The sequence below is a fragment of the Budorcas taxicolor genome, chromosome 1, assembly GCF_023091745.1.
Source record: "Budorcas taxicolor isolate Tak-1 chromosome 1, Takin1.1, whole genome shotgun sequence".
NCBI classification, from domain to species: Eukaryota; Metazoa; Chordata; class Mammalia; order Artiodactyla; family Bovidae; genus Budorcas; species Budorcas taxicolor.
Genome location: NC_068910.1, coordinates 190807509 through 190834221, shown reverse-complemented (window position 1 = coordinate 190834221; position 26713 = coordinate 190807509). Strand labels below are relative to the sequence as shown.

Genomic DNA, 26713 nt, shown 5'->3' with positions numbered 1-26713 from the left:
GCAATGCTGAACATCTTTTGTGCCTAACGACCATCTATATGTCTTCTTTGGGAAAAAAAATGTCTGTTCAGATTATCTGCCTATTTAAAAAAAAATATTTATGTGTATGAGCTGTTTATATATTTTGGGCATTATCTGTCATATCATTTGCAAATATTTTCTCCCATTTACTGGTTTTTTCTTTTGTTGATGGTGTCATTTGCTCTGCAAAAGCTTTCTAAGTTGGTCCTTTTATTTTTACTTCTGTTTCCTTTGCCTTAGGAGACAAATGCAAAAAAAAAAATGTTGCTACAGTTTATGTCAAAGAGTGTTATGCCTGTTTTCTTCTAGGAGTTTTATGGTTTCAGGTTTACATTTAGGTCTTCAATCCATTTTTTAAGTTCGCGTATATGCTGTGAAAAAATGTTCTAATGTCATTCTTTTATTGTACAGGTAGCTATCCATCAGATTCATTTGCTAAATATGAAAACAGAAGTTTACATCCATTCTCTTCTGAATCTACACTAAAATGAAGCTAAAGGACTAAAGAAAGATAAACCCATCAAAACACAAATACATATGTCTCATGAAAGGAGACATTAGCTGATGGGGGACATACACAAAGCTTACTGAAGCTAGACAGAGGAAAGGTGAAGCTGGCTTGGTAAAACAGAACAAGCCAAACATATGCATGTCAGCATGGACGAGGGTATGAAACCAACAGCTGCAAACACAACAGAAAGGCTTGAAAACTGGAGATATCTGAAGGTAGAGGTCTGGCTCGTGGCTGAAAACAGAACACTGGTTGAAAGGCTGAATAAAAACAGTTTTCAGGGGACTTCCCTGGTGGACCAGTGGCTAAGACTCCATGCTCTTAATGCAGGGCGCCAGGGAGGGGTTCAGCCCCTGGTCAGGGAAATAGATCTCACATGCCACAGCTAAAGATCCCGTGTGTCGTGTGTCACAACTAACATCCAGCCCAGCCAAATAAATACATTTTAAAAAAAGGAAACAGTTTTCACTCAGAAGCCTTACCACATACGTAGCCAAGAAACTGCCTCTCCTGTACCCCAACAAGAGACAAGTGATTTACCTTAAGACAGTAAACCAGACAGGATGCAGAAATCAGGCACACATAGGGGTGGTATGTCGCAGCATACCACAAAGAGATTAAAGATCTGTTAGCCCCCAACCCAAATCAGCTTCCAGAACACAAGCCAATCAACCAGGAGACTAGGAGATTCCTCCACAGGGAACCTGACCCAAAAGACCTTCAATCACTCAGTCACCCTGTGTTAAGACTTGCAGTTAACAACTCCCCTCAGAGTTTTTACTCCCTTACTCTTTAATCTGAACAGATGGCCAAAGTTTACTGAACAACTGAGGAAAGTCTAACATGAAATCAAGGGACCAAATTAACAAAACATAAGAAATGAAAGAAAGATGAGAGAAAGGAAAGGAAGGGAAGAAGGAGGAAAAGTAATGAAACGGTAGGAAATTTCCCACAAACTAGAACAAAAAGCTTTTCAACTTAGGAAAAAAAAACAACCAAGAGCACCAATCTAGAATGTCCAACTAAAAGGGAATTTCAGAAAAAGAAAAGAGGAAAGAAATTATACTCCCCAAATGACATACTTGTTTCTGCCAATGTAGTGAGCTATAAATTGCACCTTCACAAACATCTAGAAATGCTGGCTAAATTAAAACAAATGTTCCCTCAAATGCTGAGCTCACCAAAAAAAGCAGTTTTCAGCAGCCATGGAGGATTTTTATCAACACAAATAATCAAAACTTTTGACTTTCAATGGTGTTAAAATTAAGGTGACAAGAGCAAGGCCTTGGGAGTCGGAGCACCAAAGGCACATGCAGCGAAAGGAAAAACAGACAGAACTTCACGAAAAAACTAAATTTTGTGCATCAAAAGATCCAATCCACAAAGTAAAAAAGCACCCCCACAGAACAGGAGCAAATATCTGCAAATTGCACATGCAACAAGGGATCAATATCCAAAATACACAAAATACTGCACAAAATTTAACATACTTCAACAACCAAAAGAAATCCAAACAACACTATTCAAAGTGGGCAAAGACTTGAGCAGATTTCCTCTGAGATGTACAAATGGCCAACAAGCACACAAAAAGATACTCAATGTCACAAATCAATAGAAAAAGGCAAAATAAAAGCATAGTGAGGTTCTACCTCACATTCATTAGAATGGCTTCTCTCAAAACAAGTGTTGGCAAGAATGTACAAAAATTGAGACTCTTGTACACTGCCCGTGGGAATATAAAATGGTGAGGCATTTAAACAGTATGGAAGCTCCTGAAAAAAGCCAAAGTAGAATTACCATGTGATCCAGTAAGTTCTACTTCTGGGTATATACTCAAAAAACTGAAAGCAGGGTCCAGTTTTTTATTTCTGTACAAGAGATACTTGTATAGTCACGTTCACAGCAGCCTTATTTACAACAGCTAAAATTTGGAAATAAGCCAAGTAGCCATCAACAGATGAATGGGATAAGCAAAATATGATACGTCCATACATACAGTGGGATATTATACAACTTAGAGAAGAAGAAAATTATGACACTATAAAATGGATGAATCTTGAGGACACTATACTAAGTGAAATAAGCCAATCACACAAATACTGTATGATCCTACTTCTATGATTTATACAACTACTTAATCAAAATCATAGAGACAGAAAGCAGATGGTGGTTGTCAGGGGCTAGGGAAGGGGAGATATTATTTAATGGGTACAGAGTTTCAGATTTTAAGATGAAGACTGCTGTAGAAAGAAGCAAATACACTTAGTAACCGTGAATTGTATACTTTAAAATGGTTAAGATAGCAAACTTGATGTGTATTTTGCCACAATTTTTTTTAAATAGGGGGGGAAATGCAGGCAGAGAGAAAGGTGGATTATTTACAAACAAATGACAATCAGGCTGCAGTAAGCTGTCACTAGCAGTAAAAGTAAAAACATCATGAACTAATATCTTCATGGTGCTAAGGGAAAATGATAGAGAATAGAACAGAATCCTAAACTATTTTTCAAAAATAGGGGTGAAATAAAAAACATTTTTAGTGAGTTTATCTTCAATAGACATTCAATAAAGAGACATCCAAAGGATATACTTCAAAAAAATGGAAATAAGAAACTGAGAATGCAAAGGAAATTCAAGACAAATAAAAAAATAAGAACGGTATAAAATATATATATATATATATATAAAAATACCTCCAGAGAAAGTAACAGGATGAAAAAAGACAATGTGACTCTAAATAGACAAATGATCTTTATAATAATAGCATTATAGAGAATTAAAAGGATATAATGATTAAAGGTTCTTTTCAGCAGGAAGACACAAAACTTCTAAATTTGGATGTATGTTATAACACAGCTCACAAATATATAAGGCAAAAAAAGGGGCACATTTACAAGGGGAAACTGAGAAATCTACAATTACAAAAAAGATTTTTTAACATACGCCTCTCAGTAATGAGCCAAACAGATAAAATAAGAAAGTCAGTGAGAGATTACACAAAACGTCATCAACACAATTAGGAAGTGTGCTCTAAGAGATATATGTATGGCAAACCACCCCCAAAATGGAAGAATACCCATTGCCTTCCAAAGAGTTCTCTTCAAAACCTCATTTGATGAGGTCAGTATAACCTTTACACCAAAGCCAGACAACAGGACCAATGTGTTAAACTATAGCTGAGTTTAACTTATGTATAGCAACAAAAGCAATACAGAAAACCACAAAGATCAATAAATACTAGGAGAATTAAAATGGTAACAACAGTCCAATAGTAGGAAAAATTAAATACTTAACAATAAACTGTAAGAAACGTATAAAACTTGTATGAGGGAACTGAAAACATGTCTACACAAAAGCCCACACGTGAATGCTCACAACAACGTTATAACAGCCAAAAGCTGTAAAAAAAAAAAAAAAAAACATGAAATGCCCACAAACTGATGAATGGATAACTAAAACGGCTTTTATCTATACAATAGAATGTACATTGTTTGGCAATAAAGTGGAAATGAAGTATTGGTACAAGTTACAGCAGGTATAAACCTAGAAAATACTACCCTAAGTGAAAGAAGGCAGTTCACGAAAAGCCACATTTTATATGCCTCCATTTATGTCAAGAAACATAAAGTAAATTAGCAGTTGCCAAGGGCCAGAAGGGAGAAGGGAATGAGGAGCGACCGCTAACGGGTAGCTTCTCTGGGAGGATGGAAATGTTCTGGAATTAGGTGATGGTGATGTGAATATGCCAAAAACCAGAGTCATATACTTTAAAGGATGACTTTTATGGTATGTGAATTATAGTGCAATAAAGCTTTTAAAAAAAAATGGAGGAAATTTTTCAATACTCCTAAAGAAGACTGAAGCAGCAGAGAGATATATCCTGTTCTTGAATAAGACAACTGAGCATTACAGATACAAATTCTCCCTAATTTATAGATTCAACGTAATCCAAATAAAAATACTAACTAGCCATTTTACACAGTTAGACAAGTTGACAGGCAAGAATAACTAGGAAAGGACTGGAAAAGAAAAACTATGAAGGGAAAACAACCATATCACACATTAAAATATACTATAAAGCCTCTATAATTAAAACATTGTGGAACAAATGCACGAACAGGCCAGAGGACCAGTGGACAAAGTCCAGAATTAGACCTAAATACATATGAAAAATCAGTGTATGACAAAGGTGGCACGTCCAATCATTGGGTAAAGATGGACTTTTTTCAGATTTTTTAAAAATTGTGGTTAAAATACACATAACGTAAAATTTACTATCCTAACCATTTTTCAAGGTAGAGCTCAGTAGCTTCAGGTACATTCACATTGCGGTGCCAATCTCTAGACAGCTTTTCATCTTGAAAAACTGAAACTACGTAATCGTTATCTCCACGTTAACATAAACAGTAACTAAACATTCACCCTTTCCCCATCCCTTGACAAATACCATTCTACTTTGTCTCTATGATTTTGATTACTCTAAGTGCCTCATATAAGTGGAATCAAACAATATTTCTCTTTTTGTGACTGGCTTATTTCACTTAGTACAATGTCCTCAGTACCCCCAAGTTGCAGCACGTGTCAGAACGTTCTTCCTTCTCAAGGCTAAACAATATTCCACTGCGTGTATATGCTACATTTTCTAATCCTCTCATTTGTCAATGGACAACTGGGTAGCCTCCATCTTCTGTGAACATGAGTGTGAACATGAGGGGACAAATATCGCTGTGAGACTCTACTTTAAATTCTTATGAGTATATACCCAGAGGTGGAATTACTGGTCACACAGTAACTCTACTCTGAACTTCTGAGGAACTTCCATACAGTCTTCAACACTAGCTGTACCATTTTACATCACTAACAGTGCAAGAGTTTCAATTTCTCCACCAACCAAGGTTCTGATCTTCACCAATATTTGTTACTTTCTGTTGTTTTTTTTTCGATAGGTGTTCATCCTAATAGACGTGACGGGTCTCACTGTGGTTTTGATGTGCATTTCCTTAAGGCTATGGTTTTTCCAGTGGTCATGTATGAATGTCAGAGTTGGACTGCGAAGAAAGCTGAGTGCCGAAGATTTGATGCTTTTGAACTGTGGTGTTGGAAAAGACTCTTGAGAGTCCCTTGGACTGCAAGGAGATCTAACCAGTCCATTCTGAAGGAGATCAACCCTGGGATTTCTTTGGAAGGAATGATGTTAAAGCTGAAGCTCCAGTACTCTGGCCACCTCATGCGAAGAGTTGACTCATTGGAAAAGACTTTGATGCTGGGAGGGATTGAGGACGGGAGGGATTGGGGACAGGAGGAGAAGGGGACAACAGAGGATGAGATGGCTGGATGGCATCACTGACTTGATGGACATGAATCTGAGTGAACTCCGGGAGTTGGTGATGGACAGGGAGGCCTGGCGTGCTGCGATTCATGGGGTCGCAAAGAGTCAGACACCACTGAGCTACTCAACTGAACTGAATTGAAGCAGCTGGGTGGCTGCATTAAGCGCGGGCGAGAGGAGCTACCCCAAGTCCGAGGTCATGGGCAGAAGCCGGGAGGACCCCATGCCCGAAGGGCGGCAGCCAAGAGGAGCTACCCCGCGTCCGAGGTCAGGGGCAGCGGCCAAGAGGAGCAACCCCCATGTCCAAAGAGCAGTGGCTGCGCGAGGAGGGCCTAGAGGAGCTATCCCACGTTGAAGGTCAGGAAGGGCGGCGGTGAGGAGATACCCTTCTTCCAAGGTAAGGAGCAGTGGCTGCGCTTTGCTGGAGCAGCCATGAAGAGATACCCCACGACCAAGGTAAGAGAAACCCAAGTAAGATGGTAGGTGTTGTAAGCGGGCAGCAGAGGGCAGACACACTGAAACCATACTCACAGGAAGGGAAGGGAAGGGAAAGGAAGGGAAAGTCGCTCAGTCGTGTCCGACGCTTTGCAACCCCATGGACTGTAGCCTACCAGGCTCCTCCATCCATGGGGTTTTCCAGGCAAGAGTACTGGAGTGGGTTGCCATTTCCTTCTCCAGGGGATCTTCCCAGTCAATCTAATCACACTAGGACCACATCCTTGTCTAACTCAATGAAACTAAGCCATGCCCACGGGGCAACCCAAGACAGGCGGGTCATGGTGGGAAGGTCTGACAGAATGTGGTCCACTGGAGAAGGGAATGGCAAAACACTTCAGTATTCTTGCCTTGAGAACCCCATGAACAGTATGAAAAGGCAAAATGATAGGATGCTGAAAGAGGAACTCCCCAGGTCAGTAGGTGCCTAACACGCTACTGGAGATCAGTGGAGAAATAACTCCAGAAAGAATGAAGGGATGGAGCCAAAGCAGAAACAATACACAGCTGTGGAAGTGACTGGTGATGGAAGCAAGGTCCAATGCTGTAAAGAGCAATATTGCATAGGAACCTGGAATGTCAGGTTCATGAATCAAGGCAAATTGGAAGTTGTCAAACAAGAGATGCCAAGAGTGAACGTTGACATTCTAGGAATCAGCTAACTAAAATGGACTGGAAGGGGTGAATTTAACACAGATGACCATTATATCTACTACTGCGGGCAGGAATCCCTCAGAAGAAATGGAGTAGCCATCATGGTCAACAAAAGAGTCCGAAATTCAGTACTTGGATGCAATCTCAAAAATGATAGAACGATTTCTGTTCGTTTCCAAGGCAACCCATTCAATATCACAGTAATCCAAGTCTATGCCCCAACCAGTAACACTGAAGAAGCTGAAGTTGAACCATTCTATGAAGACCTGCAAGACCTTTTAGAACTAACATCCCAAAAACATGTCCTTTTCATTATAGGAGACTGGAATGCAAGTAGGAAGTCAAGAAACACCTGGAGGAACAGGCAAATTTGGCCTTGGAATACGGAATGAAGCAGGGCAAAGACTAATAGAGTTTTGCCAAGAAAATGCACTGGTCGTAGCAAACACCCTCTTCCAACAACACAAGAGAAGACTCTACACATGGACATCACCAGATGGTCAACACCGAAATCAGATTGAGTATATTCTTTGCAGCCAAAGATGGAGAAGCTCTATACAGTCAACAAAAACAAGATCAGGAGCTGACTGTGGCTCAGATCATGAACTCCTTATTGCCAAATTCAGACTTCAATTGAAGAAAGTAGGGAAAACTGCTAGACCATTCAGGTATGACCTAAATCAAATCCCTTATGATTATACAGTGGAAGTGAGAAATAGATTTAAGGGCCTAGATCTGATAGATAGAGAGCCTGATGAACTATGGAATGAGGTTCGTGACACTGTACAAGAGACACGGATCAAGACCATCCCCATGGAAAAGAAATGCAAAAAAGCAAAATGGTTGTCTGGGGAGGCCTTACAAATAGCTGTCAAAAGAAGAGAGGCGAAAAGCAAAGGAGAAAAGGAAAGATATAAACATGTGAATGCAGAGTTCCAGAGAACAGCAAGAAGAGATAAGAAAGCCTTCTTCAGCGATCAATGCAAAGAAACAGAGGAAAAGAACAGAATGGGAAAGACTAGAGATCTCTTCAAGAAAATTAGAGATACCAAGGGAACATTCTAATCACACTAGGACCACAGCCTTGTCTAACTCAATGAAACTAAGTTATGCCCGCGGGGCAACCCAAGATGGGCGGGTCATGGTGGAGAGGTCTGACAGAATGTAGTCCACTGGAGAAGGGCGGCAAACCACTTCAGTATTCTTGCCTTGAGAACCCCATGTTCCAGTAGTCATGTATGGATGTGAGAGTTGGACTGTGAAGAAGGCTGAACTTCAAAGAATTGATGCTTTTGAACTGTGGTGTTGGAGAAGACTCCTGAGAGTCCCTTGGGCTGCAAGGAGATCCAACCAGTCCATTCTGAAGGAGATCAACCCTAGGATTTCTTTGGAAGGAATGATGCTAAAGCTGAAACTCCAGTACTTTGGCCACCTCATGCAAAGAGTTGACTCATTGGAAAAGACTTTGATGCTGGGAGGGATTGGGGGCAGGAGAAGAAGGGGACGACAGAGGATGAGATGGCTGGATGGCATCACTGACTCGATGGACGCGAGTCTGAGTGAACTCCGGGAGATGGTGATGGACAGGGAGGCCTGGCGTGCTGCAATTCATGGGGTCACAGAGTCGGACACCACTGAGCAACTGAACTGAACTGAACTGAAAGGAACATCTCATGCGAAGATGGGCTCGATAAAGGACAGAAATGGTATGGACCTAACAGAAGCAGAAGATATTAAGAAGAGGTGGCAAGAATACACACAAGAACTGTACAAAAAAGATCTTCACAACCAAGATAATTACGATGGTGTGATCACTCACCTAGAGCCAGACATCCTGGAATGTGAAGTTAACTCGGCCTTAGAAAGCATCACTACAAACAAAGCTAGTGGAGGTGATGGAATTCCAGTTGAGCTATTTCAAATCCTGGAAGATGATGCTGTGAAAGTGCTGCACTCAATATGCCAGCACATTTGGAAAACTCAGCAGTGGCCACAGGACTGGAAAAGGTCAGTTTTCATTCCAATCTCAAAGAAAGGCAATGCCAAAGAATGCTCAAACTACCGCACAATTGCACTCATCTCACACACTAGTAAAGTAATGCTCAAAATTCTACAAGCCAGGTTTCAGCAATCCATGAACCGTGAACTTTCAGATGTTCAAGCTGGTTTTAGAAAAAGCAGAGGAACCAGAGATCAAATTGCCAACATCCGCTGGATCATCGAAAAAGCCAGAGTTCCAGAAAAATATCTATTTCTGCTTTATTGACTATGCCAAAGCCTTTGACTATGTGGATCACAATAAACTGTGGAAAATTCTGAAAGAGATGGGAATACCAGACAACGTGACCTGCCTCTTGAGAAATCTGTATGCAGGTCAGGAAGCAACAGTTAGAACTGGACATGGAACAACAGACTGGTTTCAAATAGGAAAAGGAGTACGTCAAGGCTGTATGTTGTCACCTTGCTTATTTAACTTCTATGCAGAGTACATCATGAGAAACGTTGGACTGGAAGAAACACAAGCTGGAATCAAGATTGCCAGGAGAACTATCAATAACCTCAGATATGCAGATGACACCACCCTTATGGCAGAAAGTGAAGAGGAACTAAAAAAACCTCATGATGAAAGTGAAAGTGGAGGGTGAAAAAGTTGGCTTAAAGCTCAACATTCAGAAAATGAAGATCATGGCATCCGGTCCCATCACTTCATGGGAAATAGATGGGGAAACAGTGGAAACAGTGTCAGACTTTATTTCTTTGGGCTCCCAAATCACTGCAGATGGTGATTGCAGCCATGAAATTAAAAGACGCTTACTCCTTGGAAGAAAAGTTATGATCAACCTAGACAGCATATTCAAAAGCAAAGACATTGCTTTGCTGACTAAGGTCCGTCTAGTCAAGGCTATGGTTTTTCCAGTGGTCATGTATGGATGTGAGAGTTGGACGGTGTAGAAGGCTGAGTGCCGAAGAATTGATGCTTTTGAACTGTGGTGTTGGAGAAGACTCCTGAGAGTCCCTTGGACTGCAAGGAGATCAAACCAGTCCATTCTGAAGGAGATAAGCCCTGGGATTTCTTTGGAAGGAATGATGCTAAAGCTGAAGCTCCAGTACTTTGGCCACCTCATGCAAAGAGTTGACTCATTGGAAAAGACTCTGATGCTGGGAGGGATTGGGGGCCTGAGGAGAAGGGGACGACAGAGGATGAGATGGCTGGATGGCATCACTGACTCGATGGATGTGAGTCTGAGTGAACTCCAGGACATAGTGATAGACAGGGAGGCCTGGCGTGCTGCGATTCATGGGGTCGCAAAGAGTTGGACACAACTGAGCGACTGAACTGAACTGAATGATGAGTGGATGTTCAATATTTTTTCATGTGCTTTTTGGCCATCTGCACATTTTATTTGGAGAAATTTCTGTTTAAGTCCTTTGCTCATTTCTGAATCAGGTTGTTTGGGTTCTGGTAGAAGTACTTGACGTGTTCTAGATATTAATCCCTTTTGAGATACTTGATTTGCAAATATTTTCTCCCATTCCACAGGCCACCTTCTACTCTATTAATGGTGTCTTTTGATGTACATTTTTAATTTCTGATGTAGTACAGTTTATCTGTTTACTTTTGTTACCTGTGCTTGTTATCATGTCCAAGAAATCAATCCCAAGTCATAAAGATTCCTACCTATGTTTTCTTCTAGGAGTTTAATGGTTTTAGGTCTTAAGTTTAGGTATTTGATTCATTTTTAGTTAATTTTCATATATGGTATAAAGGCCCAATTTTATTCTTTTTCAGTTTTCCCAACATCATTTGCTGAAAAGACTGTTCTTTCCCCACTGAACGGTCTTGGCATCCATGTCAAAAATAATCTGCCTGTATACACAAAGGTTTATTCTGGGCTATTATATTTCACTGATTTCTATGTCTGCCTCTATGCTAGTATCATACTGCTTGATTACTGTAGTTTTGTAATAAGTATTGAAATTGGCAAGTGTGAGTCCTTTACCTTTGTTCCCTTTTAGGATTATTTTGGCTATTTGAGGTCCTTTAAGATTCTGTATCAATTTTAGGATAAGGACTTCCTTGGTAGTCCAGGGCTAAGACTCTGTGAAAGACAAAAAGACACATCATTTTTTGTGATATTTTTAGTAAAAATGCATAATCATATTCCAATTAGCAACACTGGACAAAATAAAATTAAGGCCAGTACTGATCAAAAATATATGATCAGTACTCTTCAAAAAGTATCAAGATCATGTAACAAAGAAAAACTGAAGGCTGTTAGAGAGTACTACGAAGAAACAACTAAGAAGAGACAATTGCAATGTGCAATACTGAAAAGGATCCTGGAACAGAAAAATGGTATTACTGGGAAAAAATGATGAAATTAAAATTAAGATCTGTAGTTTAGTTAATAATATTGTTGTCTGTCACTGTTTAGTCATTAAGCTGCATCCAACTGTTTCTGACCCCGTGGGTTGTAGCCCACCAGGCTCCTCAGTCCATGAGTTACATTAATTTCTTGCTCCTGATAATTATACTATGGTTATGAAAATGTTAAGATTAGGAAACTACTTTTCCTGTAAGCCTAAAATTAGTTCAAAGTAAAAAGGCTTTTTTTAAAAAGTACTGCAATTATTACACCATTAAATGTGATAACCATCAAAAGAGCTAAAAGCAGATATGGCCAAAGGTGGTCTTACAAATTCACACTGTTAGAAGTCAGTACAGTTCCCTTGGGGAGGAGGTGTTCATGAATGGAAAGGGCCAGCAGGGTGCTGGCAATGGTCTGTTTCTGGATCTATGGTGCTAGTTACACAGAGGTGTTATTTAATCAGTGAAAATTTGTCCTATTTTAGAAACCTATCACCTTTCAATAAAAAAACTTAAAAAAAAAAAAAGTGGTTTTACCCCTGGAGAATGGGACTAAAAATAAGAAAACTTTTCTTGCAGAAAATTCTTAAATTGATAAGTTTCAAATATTAATACAAGAAGTCAGAAAGGCAAACCTGCGACCGTAGGCCCAAAAGAATCCAGAAAACACAACTTTTTTTTTAATTTCTCCATCCTTAGCAACTGATCTCTCATACCCCTTTTGACATAAAATGGGATTTGTACAAGATAACAAGAACTAAGACCAAGAGTAGCTGTAACAGGGAGTACCTTCAGGGGAACTACCAGACACAATAAGATTCACACATAGCAGGCACTAGAAAATGTAACTGTGAGAGAGTTTCTGATACTGGACAGAAAAATTGTGCCAAACACACAGTGGTTACTTTAGATGTAGTTTCAATGTGAAAAATGCAAAGATGCTATTAGTCACATATGAAAAAATGCTTCATATTGTTACAGAAAGCCTAAAAACAACAAAAAAATAACTAGATGGTAGACTGAGAATTACTCTAACCTTGAGGTAATTTAGATGATAAAAACAGAAAAAGTTTTACACAAATTACTAAGTCAAATGAATGTAATTGTTTCCCCTTTTCCACTCAAGGCCAATCTGAGTCAAAGTGTTTCTTTCCAGGGTGACACTGGAATGAATTTTACACAAAGAGGTAGTAAACAAGTCAGAGGCTTTTGACACTAAGACAGACCTAATTAGATAGACACAGAGATAGTCAGTCTGAGCTCTGTGGTGCAATTGGTCAGAATGCTCCAAGAGGAAATAAAAATCCTTCTGTACAATATTTTTAACTTTGGTGAAAAGATATGTACTATCCCTCTAATTTTCAAAAACACATCTCCTTGTTGTCTGTTCAATTCACCAGACATATCCACACTCCTGTTGATAACAGCATCATTACCCACCGCTTCTCTGACTATGAAATACACGTGCTCTTGTTCCAAGACTAACAATAAACACTGCCCCTATTATCTGTTGTATGAGTATTCTTACTTTTGAGAACACTTTTAGCTTTTTTCTCTTCTTTCATTGCAACTTAAGATTTTACATCATTTCCTAACACCCACAATTTTTCTTTTGGCCCACACAAATTTAATTTCTGAACAAGTCAAAAGGACATATAGCAGACAACATAAAGCATTAAGATAAATAATTTATGTTACAAAGGAGTTAGGTTAACATCTTATCTAACCATGTACTTGTTTATACTCACAGTAAATCAGTCAGTATAAAAGAGTCACACAGCTCATAATCAATATTTAACCAATTAATTGAAATACAGCTGAATTAAACATATCACATACAAATGAAACAGAAATGGTCTATTTTAAAATTAAATAAAATGGCAACCCACTCCAGTGTTCTTGCCTGGAGAATCCCAGGGATGGCGGAGCCTGACGGGCTACTGTCTATGGGGTCTCACAGAGTCGGACACGACTGAAGTTGCTATTAGTCACAATATGAAATATTGTGAAATATTAGTCACAATATGACTTAGCAGCAGTGACACTTGAGAAAGGATGATCAATCAAAACTAGTGACTCATTTTCAAATCTCCCACTTATATTTGGACAATTCACAACACTTTTAGGAAAAATAGTACACTCGAAAGGCCCAACTAAGAAGAAACTATAAAGATATTTGGATGAATGCTGAAGTAAGTATTTTACTTTTTTTTCACTATTTTACAGTCAGAGCTTTTCTTTCTTAATTCATTTTGGTGGGTGATCAGAGGGAGTTTTTAAAAAATGGACATGTAAGCAAAACCAATACAGTATTGTAAAGTAAAATAAAGTAAAAATAAAAATTAAAAAAAAGGACATGTAGCTGACTTACAATGTTGTACTCAGCTCTGCTGTGTAGTAAAGTGTGGAAGCAAAGACCTAAGTATTTCAGCAAGGCAACAGAGAGGAGTGGTTATGCGACAGTCAGTCAGATACATGCTCTGGCCCCAGCTCTGCGGTCTCTATCTTTCTGGTTCCAGTAAAGCAACTTATGGTCTCACCTATAAAATGAAAAGCTCCGAAGAACTGATGCTTTTGAACAGTGGTGTTGGAAAAGACTATTCAGAGTCCCTTGGACTGCAAGGAGATCCAACCAGTCCATCCTAAAGGCAATCAGTCCTGAGGGTTCATTGGAAGGACTGATGTTGAAGCTGAAACTCCAATATTTTGGCTACCTGATGTGAAGAACTGATTCATCTGAAAAGACCCTGATGCAGGAAAGATTGAGGGCAGGACGAGAAGGGGACGACAGAGGATGAGATGGTTGGATGGCATCACCAACTCGATGTACATGAGTTTGGGTAAACTCTGGGAGTTGGTGCGGAGAAGGCAATGGCACCCCACTCCAGTACTCTTGCCTGGAAAACCCCATGGATGGAGGAGCCTGGTGGGCTGCAGTCCATGGGGTCGCTACGAGTCGGACAGGACTGAGCGACTTCCCTTTGACTTTTCACTTTCATGCACTGGAGAAGGAAATGGCAACCCACTCCAGAGTTCTTGCCTGGAGAATCCCAGGGACGGGGGAGCCTGGTGGGCTTCCGTCTATGGGGTTGCACAGAGTCGGACACGACTGAAGCGACTTAGCAGCAGCAGCAGCAGCCACCGGGAGTTTTTTGATGGACAGGGAGGCCTGGTGTGCTGCAGTCCATGGGGTCGCAAACAGTCGGACAAGACTGAGCAACTGAACTGATAAGATGAAAAATAAACCTATCTGTCACACTTCTGGGCAGGATTACATGAGGGTCTGATCACACTGCAGGTGTTTCATAAAGCTTTCAGATTATGGATCACTGTTTTCTTACTTAATCTTAGAAAAATATTGTGGTCCTTTACATTTTGTAAGTTATTAAAGAACAGCCTTGTGAACAGGGTGTTTCACTTTTTTCAATGAGCTGCTTTTATCAACAGAATCTCTTATTTTCTTTACTTACTATGACCTCTCTCATTTCTCTTGAAATTTCTGTCATACAGAAGAAGGGCTTTGAAGGTAGTGACCTTCACCTTCACCTTTCTAAAAGTGAAAATCGGTCAGTCGTGTCCAATTGGGATTCTCCAGGCCAGAATACTGGAGTGGGTTGCCTTGCCCTTCTCCAGGGGATCTTCCCAACCCAGGAATCAAACCAGGTCTCCCTCACTACGTTCTTTTACCAACTGAACCACAAGGGAAGCTTAACCCCTTTCTAAAGTCTCTTAGTTACCACTAGACTTACATGCTTTTGCTTAGTATTTCCATTTCTTGAAATTTATTATTTTATGTTACTTACATCAAGATCGAAAATTCAGTTGCCTTAAATTTTTTCCCCAGAGTGTAACTCCAATTAGCCTATGGAAATGTATAACTCAGAACAGAACTTAAGAGTTGCAGTATCTGATAGCCCAGATTATCCCAAGAATACTATTGGATTTAATATAAAAACAATAAAAGAAAATAATTTAACTTGGGAAGAGATAATTAAGTTTTCTCAGAGAGAACTCATTTATAAAAAATACTGGAACTTCTTTGGTGGTCCAGTGGCTAAAACCCCTCGCTCCCAATGCAGGGAGCTTAAGTTCGATCCCTGGTCAGGGAACTAGATCCCACATGCTGCAACTATAGCTCCCATGTGCCAAAACTAAGGTCTGACGCAGCCACAAATAGAAATATTTTCAAAATACTTAGCTGCTTTTACACTGTAATTAACTAGTTTACCAACTACATTAGCAAGACTCTGCTCAAATTTTAAGGTCAATTGAAGAGGGCAGTACTATTGATAGACCTAAAATCATTCTGAAATGAATTAGAAAAGAAGCTAGCATCTGCTAACACCTAAATTAAAATACTGGTACCTCGCAACAAAAATGTACAGTATAGCTTTTTCCAGGTTTAAAGTAACTCATTGATAGTTTCAGCACTGAATTCTTCTTTGACAATGTTTTTGCGTTACCTGTTTTCACAGAAATCCTGCTCAGTCACAGTTGCTTTGCTTAGTCCTCGTTTTGAAAAGCTGAAAGGGGCAAAACAAGGAAACTATGCACTTCTATTTGAAAACAAAACAACTGCACTACCAGTCTTCCCTGAGCTTCACTACATTTTCCATGCTTTATTTACCTTTTGGCTGCACCCCATGGCATGAAGGATCTTAGTTCCCTGACCAGGGACTGAACCCATACACCCTGCAGTCGATGAGTGGAGTCTTAAGCACTGGACCACCAGCGAAGTCCCTCCATCTTTTAAAAAGGACAAAAACCTCTAAGTAATGATTAGCATTTTGGTATCTGAATTAAAATCAGATAATTGTCTTTGGCCTTTTCACTTTTGCAATTTGAAAATAAGCTTATCTTAGTTCTCTGAAATATTACTGATCTGAAGTTCTTATCATGATTACAAAGATTTCAAGAGAACAAGGCTCAAGATTCTTTTTCCATATAATAATCAAGGAATTCATGTAATTGTCTTTTATAGATATGAATTTAAATGGCCCTCATCCACCTCTTTTCCAACCAAAATGATTCTCTGAAAATCTATTTCAAAAACTACCTATTTAAAAAGCTTTTCAAAAAGCTTTCAACATCAAAATAGTCAAGTACTCTTGGAAAACCTTTCTAAAATAATTTTTTGACTATTGTCAATCTCCCACAAATTATTTTCCTTAAAGATCTATGGTTAGTAATTACTTTTTACACCAACTGTGATACAATATAGTCTGGAACAGTATAATTTTAATGGCAAAACTGTAGGCACAGTTTAAGACAGTACATATTCCATTGCTTTTCATATATAATTATGGCATTTTTATACAGATTTTCAGGGCATGTTTCTCAGAATGCCTACACAGGTGATATATTTTATTACCTTTGAACACTGATCTGATCAACTTAAAAATATGTAATCACTATGCTCACAAAATGTTCTTATCTGTGAAGACTTTATAGCTTAAAAGGTATTAACTAGTGTGGAATCATTTATCTAGCAGCTTTACCAAACTTTCACTAGCCTAGAAATCATTTTATTGACTGCTATTCATTAGTTACATTTTTTTCTTCCAGTTTTATTGAGATAATTGTCAAAAAAACACTGTATAAATTTAAGGTGGACAGACAATGATTTACCTACATATGCCTTTGACTGTGTGGATCACAATGAACTGTGGAAAATTCTGAAAGAGATGGGAGTATCAGATCCCCTGACCTGCCTCTTGAGAAACCTGTATGCAGGTCAGGAAGCAACAGTTAGAATTGGACATGGAACAACAGACTGGTTCCAAATAGGAAAAGGAGTACGTCAAGGCTGCGTATTGTCACCCTGCTTATTTAACTTCTATGCAGAGTACATCATGAGAAACGCTGGGCTGGAGGAAGCACAGGCTGGAATCAAGACTGCCGGGAGAAATATCAATAACCTCAGATATGCAGATGACATCACCCTTATGGCAGAAAGTGAAGAGGAACTAAAGAGCCTCTAGATAAAAGTGAAAGAGGAGAGTGAAAAAGTTGGCTTAAAGCTCAACATTCAGAAAACGAAGATCATGGCATCCAGTCCCATCACTTCATGGCAAATAGATGGGGAAACTGGAAACAGTGTCAGACTTTATTTTTCTGGGCTCCAAAATCGCTGCAGGTGGTGACTGCAGCCATGCAATTAAAAGACGCTTACACAGCATATTGAAAATTAGAGACATTACTTTGTCAACAAAGGTCAGTTTAGTCAAGGCTATGGTTTTTCCAGTGGTTATGGATGTGAGAGTTGGACTATAAAGAAAGCTGAGTGCAGAAGAACTGATGCTTTTGAACTGTGGTGTTGGAAAAGACTCTTGAGAGTCCCTTGGACTGCAAGGAGATCCAACCAGTCCATCCTAAAGGATATCAGTCCTGAGGGTTCATTGGAAGGACTAATGTTGAAGCTAAAACTCCAAGACTTTGGCCACCTGATGCAAAGAGCTGACTCGTTTGAAAAGACCCTGATGCTGGGAAAGATTGAGGCAGGAGGAGAAGGGGACGACAGAGGATGAGATGATTGGATGGCATCTCAGACTCAATGGACATGGGTTTGGGTGGACTCCAAGAGTTGGTGACAGACAGGGAGGCCTGGCGTGCTGCGGTTCATGGAGTCGCAAAGAGTCTGACATGACTGAGCGACTGAATTGAACTGAACATACATTATGAAAACACCAAGTGAATATCCATCATCTCATATAGACAGAAAATTAAAGAAACAGAAAAAAAATTTTGTGATGAGAGCTCTCAGGATTTACTCACTTCACAACTTTCATAAGTAACACATGATGTGTATGTGTGTGTGTGTGTGCGCTCAGTCGTGTCTGATTTCTTTGCCCACCAGGCTCCTCTGCCCATGGGGATTCTCCAGGCAAGAATACTGGAGTGGGTTGCCATGCTTTCCTCCAGGCGATCTTCCCAACTCAGGGATCCAACCCGCGTCTCCTGCACTGCAGGCAGATTCTGTACCACTGAGCCACCTGGGAAGCCCCATAGCATACACCAGAGTTAGTCGCATTTATCATGTTGTATATTACATCCCTAGTTCCTTTTTTAGTCTTTCCGGGGGATCTGCACTGTGCTGAATGTGGGATCCTAGTTTTTTAAAACTTTTTGGTGCACCTCCAAGCATGTGGGATCTTAGATCCCTGGACGGAATGGAACCTGGGCCCCCTGCAGTGGAAGGGAGGGCAGTCTGAACTGCCGGCCAGCCAGGGAAGTCCACATCCCTGGTTCTAATAGCAACCATCCTCCCCTTGCCTCCCTGTTTGCCCTTCCATCTCTCCCATCCGCCCCCCCACCCTACCCCTTGACACCATGTCATAATCGTTCTCTTTTATAGGCAGTTTTATATCACCACTACAATTTCAAGAATGCTGTGAAGAAAAACTTAGTAGGTTGATTTTTTAAATTGTTCCCTCTCGAGTGATCTGCAAAAGAGAAGTAAATGCTACCAGTTTTGATTAAGTATTTTATTTAGGCAGTTTTGAAATATATACTGTTCTTCCAGATTTATAGATTGGTGATTTTATAATTTATTTCACTTAAATAGAACTGAATTGGTCACTTCAACAAAATCATTTTCGGCTTTTCTTGGCCACGCAGGATGCAGGACACAGGATCTTAGTTCCTAACAAGGTCATTCTTCAATAACAACATAGTAATACTTGACTCTTTTCAAAGTAAAATGGAATCTGTTACATAAACTTATTATGCTTTTGAGTATTAAAAAAAAAAAAGGATTTATTCAAATACTTTCTTCTATCTTTCCCTGCACTTAGAATTCTTCAACGACTGAGGCTATGTCATGCTCCTTTTGTCAATTCAGAGCCTCATACAGTGCCTGTAACTTATGCGCTTCTGTAACTGTCAGCTGAGTCACTAACACAATGACCAGCTGGTGGGGAACCACCATGTCTCCATCATCTCTAAGAATAAGAAAGGTTTTTTTTTTTAAAAAAAAAAAGGTGGGTGACTTAAATTTAAAAGGATAATAAACAGAAAACAGAATAAAGGAGCTGCAAAATATTCAATAATAAAAATCTAATTAGATCAGTATAAATTTTTCCAGTGGGGAAGAAAAGACTGAAAAAAAGATGGATTGGTGGGGAGGGATGAATGAGTTTGGGATGAACAGATTCCTGCCACTATACATGACATAAACAACAAGGACCTACTGCATATCACAGGGAACTATATTCAATACCTCGTAAAACCTATAAAGGAAAACATCTGAAAAAGAAAAAAAATATATGCACACACACAGAGATACAATTAAATCAGCTTGCTCTACACTCGACACGAAACACTGAATCAACTATACCTCAATTAAAAAAAAAAAACACATTTTTTTTTAAAAAGCAAAGTGGACTCTGGCTGCAATGCTTAGAGAGTCAGGAAAAGATAGGAAGGTCAAAAGGAAGCTACTATTGTAGAGAAAAGAAGGATTGGGAGCCAGAGCATAGTAACAACAGTGATAAAGGAAAGAAACGAATATGGATTACCTTTGTGCTTTAGGTACCTCTATCAAGAAAAATTCTTGGACTCCCTTGGTGGCCCAGTGGATAAGAATCTGCCTGCCAATACAGCACCGATAGTTTAATCCCTGGCCCAGGAAGATTCCACAAGCTGAGGAGCAACTAAGTCCAGGAACCACAACTACTGAGCCTGCGTGCTGCAACTACTGACGCCTGTACACCCCAGAGCCTGTGCTCCACAAGAGAAGCCACCCAAGGAGAAGCCCAAACACTGCACTTGAGAGCAGCCCCTGCTCACCTAGAAAAAGCCTGCGTGCAGCACCCAACACAGCCAAGAGTTAAATTAGTTAATTAAAAAGAAAATCCCCTTCAGGTTGGATGGGTTTAAACAAGCATTGGCATCTTGCACCAAATGGGCATTTAATAAATTTAACCAATGAATCAATGGAAACCAAAGCTTAGTATGGGTAATATTAAAGAAAGTTGGGCTTCCCTGGCAGCTCAGCTGGTAAAGAACCCACCTGCAATGCAGGAGACCCCGGTTCGATTCCCGGATCAAGAAGATCCCCTGGAGAAAGGATAGGCTACCCACTCCAGCATTCATGGGCTTTCCTGGTGGCTCAGATGGTAAACATCCACCTGCAATGCGGGAGACCTGGTTCGATCCCTGGGTTGGGAAGATCCCCTGGAGGAGGGCATGGCAACCCATTCCCGTATTCTTACCTGGGAGGACAATCCCACGGACAGAGGAGCTTGGTGGGCTACAGTCTATGGGGTCGCAGAGAGTTGGACACAACTGAGCGACTAAGCAGAGCACAGCTGCTCTAAGTAAACCATCGACAAGGTACAACATATCACTCTAGTTACAAAGTCCATCCAGCTGCAAGGGAAAGGGGATCCTGTCTACTTCTGATCACTGAGTGAGTGGGTGAGAGAAGTCGCTCAGTAGTGTCCGACTCTTTGCGACCCCATGGACTGTAGCCCACCAGGCTCCTCCCCCATGGGATTCTCCAAGTAAGAGTACTGGAGTGGGCCGCCATTTCCTTCTCCAGGGGATCTTCCTGACTCAGGGATCGAACTCGGGTCTCCTGCATTCCAGGCAGATGCTTTAACCTCTGAGCCACCAGGGAAGCTCTGATCACTGAAGTTAAATGTACCTCTAGACAAGATTATCACTGAGATTAAATGTAACTACAATAAACTGTGAAAGATTCTGAGAGAGATGGGAATACCAGACCAACTGACCTGCCTCTTGAGAAATCTGTATGCAGGTCAGGAAGCAACAGTTAGAACTGGAACAGACTGGTTCCAAATAGGAAAAGGAGTACGTCAAGGCTGCGTATTGTCACCCTGCTTATTTAACTTCTCTGCAGAGTACATCATGAGAAATGCTGGACTGGAAGAAACACAAGCTGGAATCAAGATTGCCAGGAGAAATACCAATAACCTCAGATATGCAGATGACACCACTCTTATGGCAGAAAGTGAAGAGGAACTAAAAAGCCTCTTGATGAAAGTGAAAGAGAGTGAAAAAGTTGGCTTAAAGCTCAACATTCAGAAAACAAAGATCATGGCATCCGGTCCTATCACTTCATGGGAAATAGATGGGGAAACAGTGGAAACAGTGTCAGACTATTTTTGGGGGCTCCAAAATCACTGCAGATGGTGACTGCAGCCATGAAATTAAAAGACGCTTACTCTCTGGAAGAAAAGTTATGATCAACCTAGATAGCATATTCAAAAGCAAAGACACTGCTTTGCCGACTAAGGTCTGTCTAGTAAAGGCTATGGTTTTTCCTGTGGTCATCTATGGATGTGAGAGTTGGACTGTGAAGAAGGCTGAGCGTCAAAGAATTGATGCTTTTGAACTGTGGTGTTGGAGAAGACTCTCGAGAGTCCCTTGGACTGCAAGGAGATCCAACCAGTCCATTCTGAAGAAGATCAGCCCTGGGATTTCTTTGGAAGGAATGATGCTAAAGCTGAAACTCCAGTACTTTGGCCACCTCATGTGAAGAGTTGACTCATTGGAAAAGACTCTGATGCTGGGAGGGATTGGGGGCAGGAGGAGAAGGGGATGACAGAGGATCAGATGGCTGGATGGCATCACGGACTCGATGGACATGACTCTGAGCGAACTCCGGGAGTTGGTGATGGACAGGGAGGCCTGGCGTGCTGCGATTCATGGGGTCGCAAAGAGTCGGACACAACTGAGTGACTGAACTGAACTAGACAAGATTTTAGAGTCATGTCTGAGAGAAGTCTGTGAACGTAGAAAAAGCAGCAACTGACCTAGGTGACTGGAAACCATTATAATTTCACTAAGAACAAGCAATGTCAGATTAATACTTTTTTTTTTCTAACATTTATTGAACCGATAGGATTTTTAAAGATGAAGGATATGAAATTATTTGGGTTTTAGGAAGGCAAGTGTTAAAGTCCCTTATAAATTCCTTGTGAAAACCTGGAAATATCTGAGATAGATAATGATAGATTAGTTTCATTTCTAATTGGCTGAACATCTTAAACCAAAGAATTAATTTTTTTTAAATCAACCCTCAGGTCTCTAGCAGGACAAGAATGCTCTTAGGCCCACCTCGTCAACACTTTAATAAAATGCATACTTATCAAAATTATAGTTTATCAAATGTATGGAAAAACAATAAGCGTTTTTACTGAATGAGAAAATTAAGACTTTTTTTTAAGAGTAAACATACTGGAACCAATCTGACAAGAGAAAATTTAACTGGGATAGATATGAAGTCCTACCAAAACATAGTCTATTAAAGAACTTGGAGAGCATGGACAAAACTCAAATTTCAGCTGATGACAAAATCAATAATGGATAACGCACACAGCACTTAAATGGCAGGGACCATTCTAAATGCTTAACACATATGTACTAATGTATTCTTTAAAACAACCCTATCATAAACTCCATTTTACAGATGAGAAAACTGAGGCCCTGGGTGTTTACATAATTTACCCAGCTGATATAGAGCCAGGATTTAAATCCCGGCAGGCTAGCTCCAGAATTCATTTCCTTAGACAGGACATTATCATAAATTAACAGTGCAATGTGGTTGCCAAAAGAAGCAGGACTACTCTTAAAGTATGTGCTTTAAAATCATAGTGATGACTTCTGGTTCTCTTCCACAGGTTAATATCTAATTAAAGGTATTAGACTGCTAAGAAGGGTATGGACCAACTGACACAAACCCACAAATAAGCCATCAGTATTGCGAAGAGGTGCAAATCAAAACAAGAAATTCACTAGAGGAAGTTAAAGACAGAGAATATTTTGTCCAGAGAAGAAAAGAATCAGGAAAACATAGGAAGTGTCTTTGAATATTTGAAAACTCACAGAAGAGACAGAACTAGAACCAGTGAAGAGAGAACTTTAAGTTCAATAAATCATTTCTTAGAAGTTAAAGTTGTCCAAATATCTTTACCTCAGAACCTATGAACCTTCTCTCCAGAAAATATCCAAATACATATAATTTTGTATAAAGTTTTCAAGGGCTTACAAATCTACTTTTAAATCTATTTATGTCCTACCCCTAGAATCATATACCCCAGATTAAAATGGAAAGAATTCAAGTATAAGAGGTAAATATATTTAATCTAGAAAATTCATCACAACTTAAAATTCTATGATTCAAAACTCTGAACTCTATGCTTTCTAGTTTCTTCTAAGATACGTTGCAATAAGAGCTTAAAATATGGTGCTGAGTTCAGAAAAAAAGTGAAATCGTTTGCCAAGAGACAATGTAAACTGACTACAAGATCTATCAGTAATAATGGCTTATTACTTAATCTTTAAAAGAAACATACCTAAGTTTAAAGATAAAAAAATAAGATGCTAAGGTACTACTCATATCTAATATTTAATGCCCAAATTAGAAAGTGCCTCCTTCTACTTTCAAGCCTTAATCTTTTCATCTTTCAGTGCCAGTTAACTGTTAAGGTTGACAAACTAAGAAAACAATGGACTAGAAGTTAGAATACCAGGTTCTAACCTATGCCAAGAACTTAATTTGGGTTTAATCTGTTTTTTACCATACTCTACTCTTTGAATCCTTCAGGTTGTGTTTCAGTGAATAATTTTCATCCACAAACACTTTCCACATTAAGGATAAATCGATCTGTACATCCAATTTCAAGCTGCATTGAGAGGACATAGCTCAGACAGTTAAGAATTTTGGCTGCAAGGAAAAAAACTTGAAAGTGCCAGTTGGCCGTCACCATTGCCAAGAGTTGGTGGGAAAGGTACATGATCACAAAATGGTAACATTAAGTATGACACACTTGAAAATTCTGTTTTCTCTCCTAATTAACCAACCACACATAATGAGAACTCAAAAACAAGAGTTTAGTAAGTCTTGGGCCTTTATTAAATATAAGCACCATACTGCTGAAACTGCAACTGTACTGCCAGGACAGGGCTACAGACACCATGTCTGCCATTGAGACTAGGCTCTAGCTCCAGGCACAAGATGTTCTAATAAATAACAAATGCAGCGAGCGCCAGCGCACAAGTGTGATAGAATCTGGGGTCTAGACATTTGATTTTTCTCCCAGTGCTACTTGAGAGTGGCCGCTGCCATTAAAGATTTATTACAGTAACAGGATAGTGATAAAACTTTAGCTAAATGGCAGGCCAACCAATGAAATGGACAAGCAACATGCAATAACAGATCAACTAAATTCGTTTCTATTTAATTTTGTACAGTAGGCTCATGATTACACTGCATAAAGAAAAGATGAATAACCTAAACTGTATCTATTAGGTAAAGATGATTTCAAGCCATTATGACAAAAGTGGCCCAGAAAAAAATCAGGCTATAGAACTCAAGTGGAAAAAACACACAAAGATTTGGGAGAGAAAGGGGAAGGAAGGGAATGAGCTACTGACTTACTAAAAAGAGAGCAAAGAAGTGGGACAGGGAGTCTGAGCCCTCTGAGACAGAATGAGGAAGAAAAAGAATTCAAAGGCTCAAAGGGAGCTTTAGCAGTGAATACGGAAAGGGACGAAACTGTCTCAACAGAAAAAAACAAAAACAATAGGGGGAACTTTTCTAAACCGTCATTCAGGGTGGTCAATTCAATGCCTAACTCATGCAGGGCAGGGCACTTCGTAGGACGCGAACTTCGTTCCAAATAGTTCCACCAATTAGTCCATTTCCTCCTGGCACCACCTCCAATAGAGGGTTACTATTACAGATGAAGAAACTGAACCACACAACGCCCGGGAACACAAGCTGGTACCAGAGACTGGGAGCTCATCTTAGCTGCACTTCTCCCTGCGAGATCCTACAAAAATCTTACACTTTTCTATGGAAAGGAACCTTAAATATCTGGAATTTCTCAGAGTCTGGGCCCAAAAGTGATCCCCTACTTTAGAGGAAAGTTCCCCTGTGGAGGTTGCAAGGCTCTTCCAAGCGCATGAGGCTTTGGAACTCTGAAATACACCTGGTAGAGACAGATGGAGGCATGTGGGTCATGAAAGGAGAAAAAGTCGGAAAAGTCAGACTTAGAAGCCATTCTTCTGCCCTAAAGATACCGAAAAAGTAGAAAGCAGCCCTTCCTCTCTTCCAGCAGGCGTGACTCAAGGACAGTGCCTCCCCGCAATTTGCTGTGTGTTGGGGGTGGAGGGTAGTCTCGGGTTTCCCACTCCCTTCCCCAGGCACTCAAGGGTTACTCGGCCGGGCCTGGAAGATTGCGTGGGAATAAACAGATGGGACCCAGAGTGACCAGGGGGGCCCGGAGGCGCAGGGAGGGAAACCTGCCCAAGAACACGCCGGGCCGGGTCCAGAGGCCCGCCGCACGGAGCCCGCGCCCGCGCCCTGGACCTTACCACCGCTTGGCTGCAGGGGACAAGGCGGCCGCGCAGGACTGTTCTTCGAGCTTGGAGCGCGTCTTCAGGCCCCTCTGCCTCAGTGGCGCCCGCGCTTGGCGGCGCCCGGGTCCCAGGCGGACTCACACTCGGGGAAGGGTGGGCGATCCGCGGCCTGCCTAGTCGAGGCCCTGGAGTTCTAAGCCCCGGGACGCCGACCGCGCGCGCGCGCCTTCGAGCCTGCCCAAGGAGGAAGGGTTAGGGCGCGCCTCGAGAACCGAGCAGCGCCAGCGGCTGCAGATGAAATCTCCGGCGGCTCCGTCCGCCCTCGCCCGGCCTAGCCGCTGCCCCGCTTCCCCCGCGCAAGCTTTGGCGGCGGAGCAGCACGGTGAGCGCCGATTGGCCCTCTGGGTGAATGACGTACGGCGCCTCTCCTCACGGATTGGCCAGGCTGGCGGTGCGTGCACGGAGTAAACAAACCCCGCCCCCAGGCTTCCCAAAGAGAGGAGGGGGCCCCCCGAGGTGGAGCCGCGGGGTCTCAAGCACTCTGCGGGGTACCCGGGTAATCCACTGGAGGTTCTCAGTGGATCGCCTACAACGGTCCTGCCGCGTGCTTCCCAGCCGCCTCCGGAGCAGGCTGCAGGCCTGAGGCCTAAAATTATAGCCACACCCTCTCCCCTTACCCCGGCCTGGGTGGGAATCTTGACTTTTCCATCCGCCCCCATCCCCCCGGCCCCTTGGAAGAAAACCCCGCTCTTTCTTAGAAAAAGGAAAACGGGCGTCCCTAGTTCCCAGGCACATCTTGGTTCCCAGTCATTTGATCAGTCACCTCTGGGGGAGCAGCCTAGAGGGGCAAGGGGACGAGTGATGAGGCCACGTGTGGGGCCAAGTTTGCAGTACCCTGTAAATTATTCAGACAGTGGGTTAAAGACTGCTAGGGTGTGAGATTTTCAACAACCCGGCAAGTAAGATCCAACCCTGACCAGGTCATCATGTCACATGGACGCTGAAA

General features: G+C 41.1%; 1 protein-coding gene across 4 annotated transcripts in view; it reads right to left on the bottom strand.

Moving 5' to 3' along the window:
• TFDP2 (transcription factor Dp-2) overlaps positions 1-26037 on the bottom strand; it is a 208473-nt gene extending 182436 nt beyond the window's left edge. For 3 of the 4 annotated variants that reach the window (XM_052649237.1, XM_052649259.1, XM_052649252.1), the window contains exon 1: positions 25723-26037. The gene's annotated coding sequence lies outside the window, so the exon portion shown is untranslated. Of the gene's footprint in view, positions 1-11011; positions 11100-25722 lie in introns of those variants that run through there. The other variant, XM_052649244.1, reaches the window with a different exon arrangement.
• Between the last annotated feature and the right edge of the window lie 676 nt (positions 26038-26713).